Below are 7,783 nucleotides of genomic sequence, written 5' to 3'. Positions count from 1 at the left end.
ACAATATTATTGACCTATAAACTTTGTAAATTTTTCGCGCTAGGCGCGGCTAGTGGCCCGCCCCGTGCTTCGTCAATTACAAGTTTCCCTTTGACCGAAAAGGTTGGCCACCCCTGTTCAAGGCGATCAGTGCCAATGTTGTGTGCAATAAAAGAAAACAAAAAAGACACAGTAACTACTAACTATACACAACTAACTTGTGCGTGTGCGTTCCCTTTTTTGAACAGACCGAACTGCCACAACAGCGAAGATGAGATAAACTGCGAAAACGATGGTGGGTCTACTTTCTATGAATTTAACGCTTGGACTGTTGGAGTTGGTTGCATGCGGCTTTCACTTGACACCGTATTGGCATTGATAGAATTCATGACTACATTGGCGAACAAGAGTGATCAAACCCCCATGAATGTTCCGAGTCTATTAGTAAATATGTTTTATGAAACAATAAGTCGAATAAAATCGATAAAACATTCAATAGAGCAGTGATTATTAACCACGGGTACAGGGGTCCATTGACACAAAATATAACATGAGTTACTGAAATGAGTCTTAGCCTTTTTCGCAATTATGTGAGAATGATGACTGGGGGCCGTTGGAGTGTTTTAGTCCAGGGTTGTGAAACCTCCTGGTGCGGGACTATCACATATTAGAGCATTTCGGCGCTAGCCGTAACTTCCGCCCCAGAACACACCTTGACCTGGGATATTTCGGTACACCGGCGGTGGCGATTAACATTTGGACACTGAAATCACAGCACCTTGGTGAAACCTTCGATAATAATATCTCCAGTGGCTGAAATGTGATCTGTCCCTGAAATCCACAGAAGTTGTATTGAAACCCCTTAGGGGGCTCAAGACCCGCGTTTGAGGGCGGCTTGACGAAGGGCTGCTTCGATCCTGGATAGGGGGTAAGAGAAACATTTCATTACAGCGCAAGGAGTACAAGCGCTAAAAATGTTAAGAAAGACTGCAATAGAGTCCTGTCATTGTTATAGTCAAATCTGCTAATGAGCACCCACTGTAGGCGTATGCTTTAAAAATCAAAGCAACCAATTGTGACTCGTCCTATCTTATAGGAGCCATAATCGAAACGGGAAGCCTTTACCACCTTCATGGGTAATTTTTGTTCGCATGAAATTACATACGTTTCATTGATGTCTAGATTCAGGTTCAGCGGAATTGCCAAAGCTAGAAGATTTCACCTGCTTTAATGGCACCAGTACGTATACAGTACATCTCCCTGAGGGGAAGGCTGTGAATAAATGATGACCCAAAACATTCAATTTTACAGAAGCAACTGCTTGTGACGGGGTACCCGAATGTTTAAACTTTTCAAGCGAGGAATGTGAATGCGAGCAGAAAGCGGGATTCTGTGATTACTTCACAACATATCAGTACCAGGAAGGATTTGCAGGGTAATTTTATTGATTTTGTTCCGTAATGTCAATCTCATATACGATATCGGTTTTTTTAACGTAAAACAGCGACATTCATATCCTTCTAAGCCAGCGGTACCCAGACTAGAGGTTGCGACCACTATGGGGTAGTTTGCCATTTCTCTGGGATCACGGATACGTAAATTAAATACCAATGGCTATTGAAAGAATGGCAATTAAGCGGATAGTACAGGTTGCTTGTTTCTGAATGTTTAGTTCATTTTTCAAATTAGAAGAAAACGCGAACTCTCAGGCAGACTTGGACAACTAGATAATTCTATAAAGATTGATCTTGTGGGGACGTCCTATGCCGTTTTCTAAGCTTCCTCGTGTTGGCAGTGTCTGGGGCATTGTACGCCAAGGCAATATTCTTATTAATATCAGCTGAGTCTTCATCGATGGAATGCTATTGCTATCGCCGAAGCCGTTTCAGACATTGTGGAATAGTTTTGTTGGGCACAGGCGAATACCGTAGTCTATTTTGAAACAACAACAACAATTTGGGCATTTCAAAATGCCTTATTTCGCATTTTTCCAAAATCACAAATAAGATCGCCGGCCGCGATTGCGGTGACCCCTGGTATAGTACAAAACGAGTCAAGCTTGGTTTGGTGTACAGACGTTCACCATTCTCATGGTTGTGGGAATACACTGCGATTTGATATGAACTGATTTTGCTGTATTCATTTCCCATTCACAATCTCTTTCAATTTCCAAGTTTTTGCGAATTCAGTGATTATAATTTTAATCTAAGTTGAAAAAAGCTGCGAAGCTATAATTCTAATTCTAATCTAATTTGGGAAAACTTGTGTACCTCTAATTCTAATTCTAATATAATTCGGAGAAAGCTGTGAAGCTCTAATTTGGAAAAGGCTGTGTAGCTCTAATTCTACTTCTAATCTAATACGGAAAAATTGAAAATTTTCTAGTCCAAGTCTGCTCTCAGGAATGCTCAGTACTAAATACACTGTAAACAAGGTATCAGATCACCCCTGTTTTAAGCAATATCGGAAAGCTTGAGAAACAGAAACACGAAATAAAGTAAGATGTTCCCTTAGATGCACGCAGGGACATGTAGAACTACTAGGAGTTTCTAGATATCCCTGGATGCACGACATGTATGTTAGCTCAGCGGTTGTCAAATTATACGCTTATGATCTCGAGCAGGATATAAGCTCAAGTAGGAAAATAGGAGAAAGCGTCAAGGCAGATCATTCAAGTTAGAATACAAATCGTAAGTTATGAAGGTACACATAAAAATCCTCTGAAATCCGCAAAGGTGGCGCTACCAAACATATAGGCCTACCCCATCCACAGAACGTAATAAGTTTATAGTTTTTCTCCGTCTGTCTCAATTTCTCTCTCAGAATGACTTTTATACGGAGATTATGATACGATAATGAAGCAGACCATTGTTGAAGCTTTCTGGACAAAAGACATAAAATATATTTTCCGCTTGTTAAAAGTAGTATTTATATTTACATTTCAATTCCCAGTATCATACTTGGAGACTCATAGGCGCCGACTTTTATTTTTTTACGAGGTGGCGAAGCCTTGTGACGACATAATTGTTCCATGTCGATTACGTCATCGTCGCACAAAACGTTGGTGCGTGGCGTACGTGCAGTGTTAAACCATTCGTGTGACGTTTTAATACCGGACGTGCACTCATTAATGTCAAATCATGCATCCGGGTTATTAAATGGAATCTTAAAACGGTACGATCATTCGAAAGTGTAACTGCCCTACCAGTCCGTCCGTCAGAATACATAGAACAAAAATCAGAATTTAGGTCACTGAGAATTTGGAGTTGCATTAATGTTATTCACGCACAATGCGCCGTGCGAGGTGAGAGTAACCAAATATACTACGCGCTGGCCTGGCAAGTTCGCAAGTAACACACGACGACCCTCGAACATCCTCGCCACCTCATCCGCGTAAGCGCTGTCTTACAAAAAGCCTAGAGGTGGGCCGTGCTATAAGTCGGCAGTTACGGAAAATATGAAGAATATCGGCCTGGTGTAAATGACCATAGTAGTCGACAAACACCATGAATATCCCAAAACAAACAAACAAACCCTCGAACATGAGGTTTCAAGCAGACAATATGATAATTACAAACGCGAAATCGCGCAGCCAGTCAGTAATTGTCTCTTCCGGTTTCTGGCTTAGCGTATGGATTAGGTCGCATCGCGGCAATTGTTTTCAGATTAAAACAGCGATTTTTGCGGCATTGGTACATTTCCCGATTTACGTTCGCGAAGCATTTTGAGAGTATGTCGGTCAATTCGTAAATTCAATTTGCATGTCGACCGTCGGCAACACATACTAATTGAATTACGTGTTGACGGCTGCACAAATTTCCTTCCACGTCGGCAGGTTGAACTAATTCCACTTCCGGGCGCATGCCGCGATATTATCAAAAGAAATTCAGTGCCTACCAAATGCCCTATAGTTTAATAGTCGATATTGTTGTTCTCGATTCGAGTACATTCAGCAATCAAGTTTATCGGGATATAGGAGGTCCCATGTTCAAATGAATCGAATATAGTAGAAAGTCCACGTCTGGACACCTGTATGCATACTACCGTAGTAAAACGCATAACAGAATGCAGGCAAAATTCGATATTGCTTTGTGATGATTTTGATGTTGTTCCATACCGATTGGGAAGATAGGACTCCTAATTTCCTAACTAACTACAAAATCCCTAGTAACATAGTCGGACGCATAACGGAATTTACGCAAAATCGGCATTGCTCTGCGATAATTTTGACCACTATGTTTTGATAATAACTTGCTTCCGAGAAATAAATAACATTCATTATACGTTAGATGATACTTTTCCTTGATATTCTATTATGTGTATTTAGGGCTTATGCGACATCACTATGTTGGCGACAGGCCTGATTTGAACACACTAATTTTGCGACTTAAACTTATCGATCAACACGGACACTCAATGAAGAGCACCCCGGAGACCCACATAAATGCTCCACAATTCTTGACATATAATATACTGAGCATATAATAAGATGGCAAAACCTATACTTGAGTACTCCGAAATGTACAAGTACTTTACCTTTTCACGACGTTTTTTGTAAGATGAATACTAATTTTATCGAAAAAATAAAATTTATGCTCTCAAGTAGGTTTTTGTCTACACGCACCAACAACTCAAGTATTTATGACACAGGAATGATTCATTAAGTATAGCGCAAGCAGGCCAAACCTATAATTGAGTGCTCCAAAATGTACAAGTACTTCGCTATGTACTCCCTCCACGTAAAAAGTGACAGATTTAGGCAAAAGTTGCTATAGAACTGCATTAGTTTTAAAGTTGTTCCATCATGCAATGTGTGATGAAATTTGGTATGCTGCATAATCACAATGCCCTGGAGCTCATTTAGATACGTTTTTTTTAATGTAGTTACACATTCTAGTTGTTTTGATGTAAGGAAAAAATCATTCGATAACTCGATAGTTAACACGCGTTGATGTAACTTTCCTCATTTGTATGCATAGCCTACGCGAAATTATTATTATGTCATGAATAAGTAGTTTACAAATTCATACGATTTTTCTTGTTGCGCTCCGGGATAAAATGTAATTTTTCGCTCGTTTTTATTTTTTCAATAAAATTAGTATACATTTTACAAAAAACGTCGTGTAAAGATAAAGTACTTGTACATTTCGTAGTGCTCAAGTATAAGTTTTCAAACCATTACCTTGACAAAATTTTCAGAATAGCAACTTTTGCGTAAAGTCTGTCTTGCATTTAGTTCTGTTTATGTCATAGTCCTAGTCCTGGTACAAATAAAAAGTAATCGTTCTTTCACAAAAAAATCGATTAGATATGTGAAGTAGTCGATAACGATAACGATTACTTCGGATTTTTTTTCGAATGTAATCGATTGCGATTACGATTACTTGAAAATGCTGTAATCGTCGTAATCGATTACGATTTCTAATCGCGATTACCCGATGTCTGTGCTCAACTGTCATATACTTTAAGCAGTTAATCGAGGGTGTCTTCCTACAAAAATGACGAAAGGCACTATAAAGTAGTTTTTTCATCAATATATTTCGTTAGCGTCGTGCGGGAGCTATTTACAGCAGCTGAAATGACATTTTCGCTCATCAAAGTGATGCAATCCCATCCTGAAACTACTTTCTAGTTTTCAAAATACCAATTGAAATCGTAAGTAGTTTCGTGTAAAAACATTCCAAGTATAAGTAGAAGTAGTTATAAAACATATTCAGTAGTACAAGTTGGTTACTGAACACATCTGCTCAATGGTATGGGCCTACGTAAGGCTCAGAATATAAATCAAAACGGTTAGTTCCCAATCAAAATCCCATCAGGTGTGAACATTACATATATATATAGAGAGAGAGAGAGAGAGAGAGAGGGGGATCAGATTTATGTTCGCTAGTACCATCGAGATGCTTTGACGATTGAGATACGATAAGACCTTTTACGTAAGGTCACACAAAATACAGTACACATTACAAATTCAAGACCATTCATCCACCTGCGATTACGCGATCTGCGATTCAATAGCGATTTACGTCACAATTTTACATATAAATCCTCACATCCGAATCGAAACAGATTATGGAATCCTAACTTGTTCATAATTCTTACAGATGCGTTCCTATTAACGGATCATCCATCAGCCTCGTTTGGTTAAATTCATTGTGTGACGGAGTACAATTTTGTGAAAACTTCGGAGACGAGCTAGGATGTAGAAATAAGTAAGAAGTGTCTTTGTTTACATGTTTATATTCACATTGAGGCGAAAATGCGAATGTTGGTAACAGCACGCAATATAATCAACAGTCAGTGTTGGGTGACGTGACGCGAGTCACAATTTTTGAATGACTTGACTTGACTGCAGCCATACCCACGACGTATAAGAAATGCGGAATAACTCGCCACTCGAATACAAATATTTAGGTCAATTTCAAGTCATGAAATGTTGTGAAGTTACGGAAGGTAAATCATATCACTTTATGTGAGCAAATGATATTTTCTCATTTGACCTGTATAGTAGGCCTATATGATGTAAATTATTGTATTAATGCTCCATCAATTCCAATATTCTATCGTTTACGTCACATAATGAGAATTGAATAAAGCTATGAAATGGGATAAGGGAACAAGGGGGCACAGTAAGGTTGGGAATTACTGACTTAACCTATTCCTTTTCCGCTGTGTGATAAATAACCAGGCAATGATGTGTATTGTCATCTTTGTATCACTCTGATTCCCGCAAAGGACAAATATTCTGACTTTATGCTTTGATACTCACGAACTCTAGTCAATAGCAATTCATCCTCTCCCCTTCCGAAGTGAATGCTAAGTAGGGGTGGTTCGAACGTTCGGTTCGTGTTTGTGTTCGGTATAGAAGCCTTGATAATTCAGACGTTTGCTTTCGCAAAAAAAACCTTAGCCCCGAATGATTCGAGTCTAGATGATTTTTTTCAAGTACTGAAATTCTAAGCTATATGCAACCAAGAGTTGATTCATCTATGACCATTATAGCTTCAATACTGTTTTCCACTGTCGAAAGATGTAAATCTGGATCCTGTGCAGTACCGTCCAAAACAAGTGATTAAAAGCTATACGCACGTTGGTGGACATGCCATGTTGTTATCGCCATCAATCCACAGCATTGTTGCAAAGAGAAATTGAATAGGTGTGGTTAAAACACAACAAATGGACTTTGATGTGATGTATAACTGACATTAAATTATGCATGCTTAGCGCGAAAGCGGACTAGATCGCAATCATGAGCCTATCTTTCCGCGCAGATTCCCGAGTTAGGTATGCCTGGAGCCTGATATAAAAGCAAATGTTATTTGGGCCCAGTGTTAGAAATTCGTTCCAAGTGTTGGAGACTCTCTGGTGCCTTGGTTGCTTTCATTAATGTGTCTTTGTGGACTGGAAGTTAACGCCAGATCTGACAAAAACAGATCCAACAAATTGATTTAGGAACATATTAGGGCAGTGGTTGTTAACTAACACGGAGAACACTTCCCCTACCGGCAAGGCTTCGGCAACCCCAAATTTTCTCTGATTCATAAAATCCAAAATCTAACACAATACACATCTAATACATTTGTGGCTGCATTTAAAACAAGAGGTGTTTTAAAACATGTTTTAAACGGTGTTTTAAAATATGCGATTTAAAAATGATTTTTTTAAATTGTGTAATTATGTCAAAATTGCGTAAATCATTTCGAAAAAACATGTATAGTATGAGCCTTCAGACGAATTGCACTTCACAAACTTGGCCCTCGACTCCCCAAGGTGGCCGCAGAGCATTCTCAGGGAGGCACAATGA

General features: G+C 39.1%; 1 long non-coding RNA gene across 1 annotated transcript; it reads left to right on the top strand.

Annotated features, from left to right (window-relative positions):
- The first annotated feature begins 719 nt into the window (after positions 1-719).
- On the top strand, positions 720-7,023 carry LOC145434240 (uncharacterized). Its single transcript, XR_013913309.1, has 3 exons — positions 720-1,218; positions 1,291-1,414; positions 6,084-7,023. It is a non-coding gene; the product is annotated as an uncharacterized LOC145434240 (long non-coding RNA).
- Positions 7,024-7,783: the final 760 nt, after the last annotated feature.

This window comes from Botryllus schlosseri, chromosome 2, assembly GCF_051294905.1.
Source record: "Botryllus schlosseri isolate E-star chromosome 2, Bs_hap1, whole genome shotgun sequence".
In the NCBI taxonomy this organism is placed as follows: Eukaryota; Metazoa; Chordata; class Ascidiacea; order Stolidobranchia; family Styelidae; genus Botryllus; species Botryllus schlosseri.
Note: the sequence above shows the minus strand (reverse complement) of the source record. Positions and strands in the feature narration are given on the sequence as shown.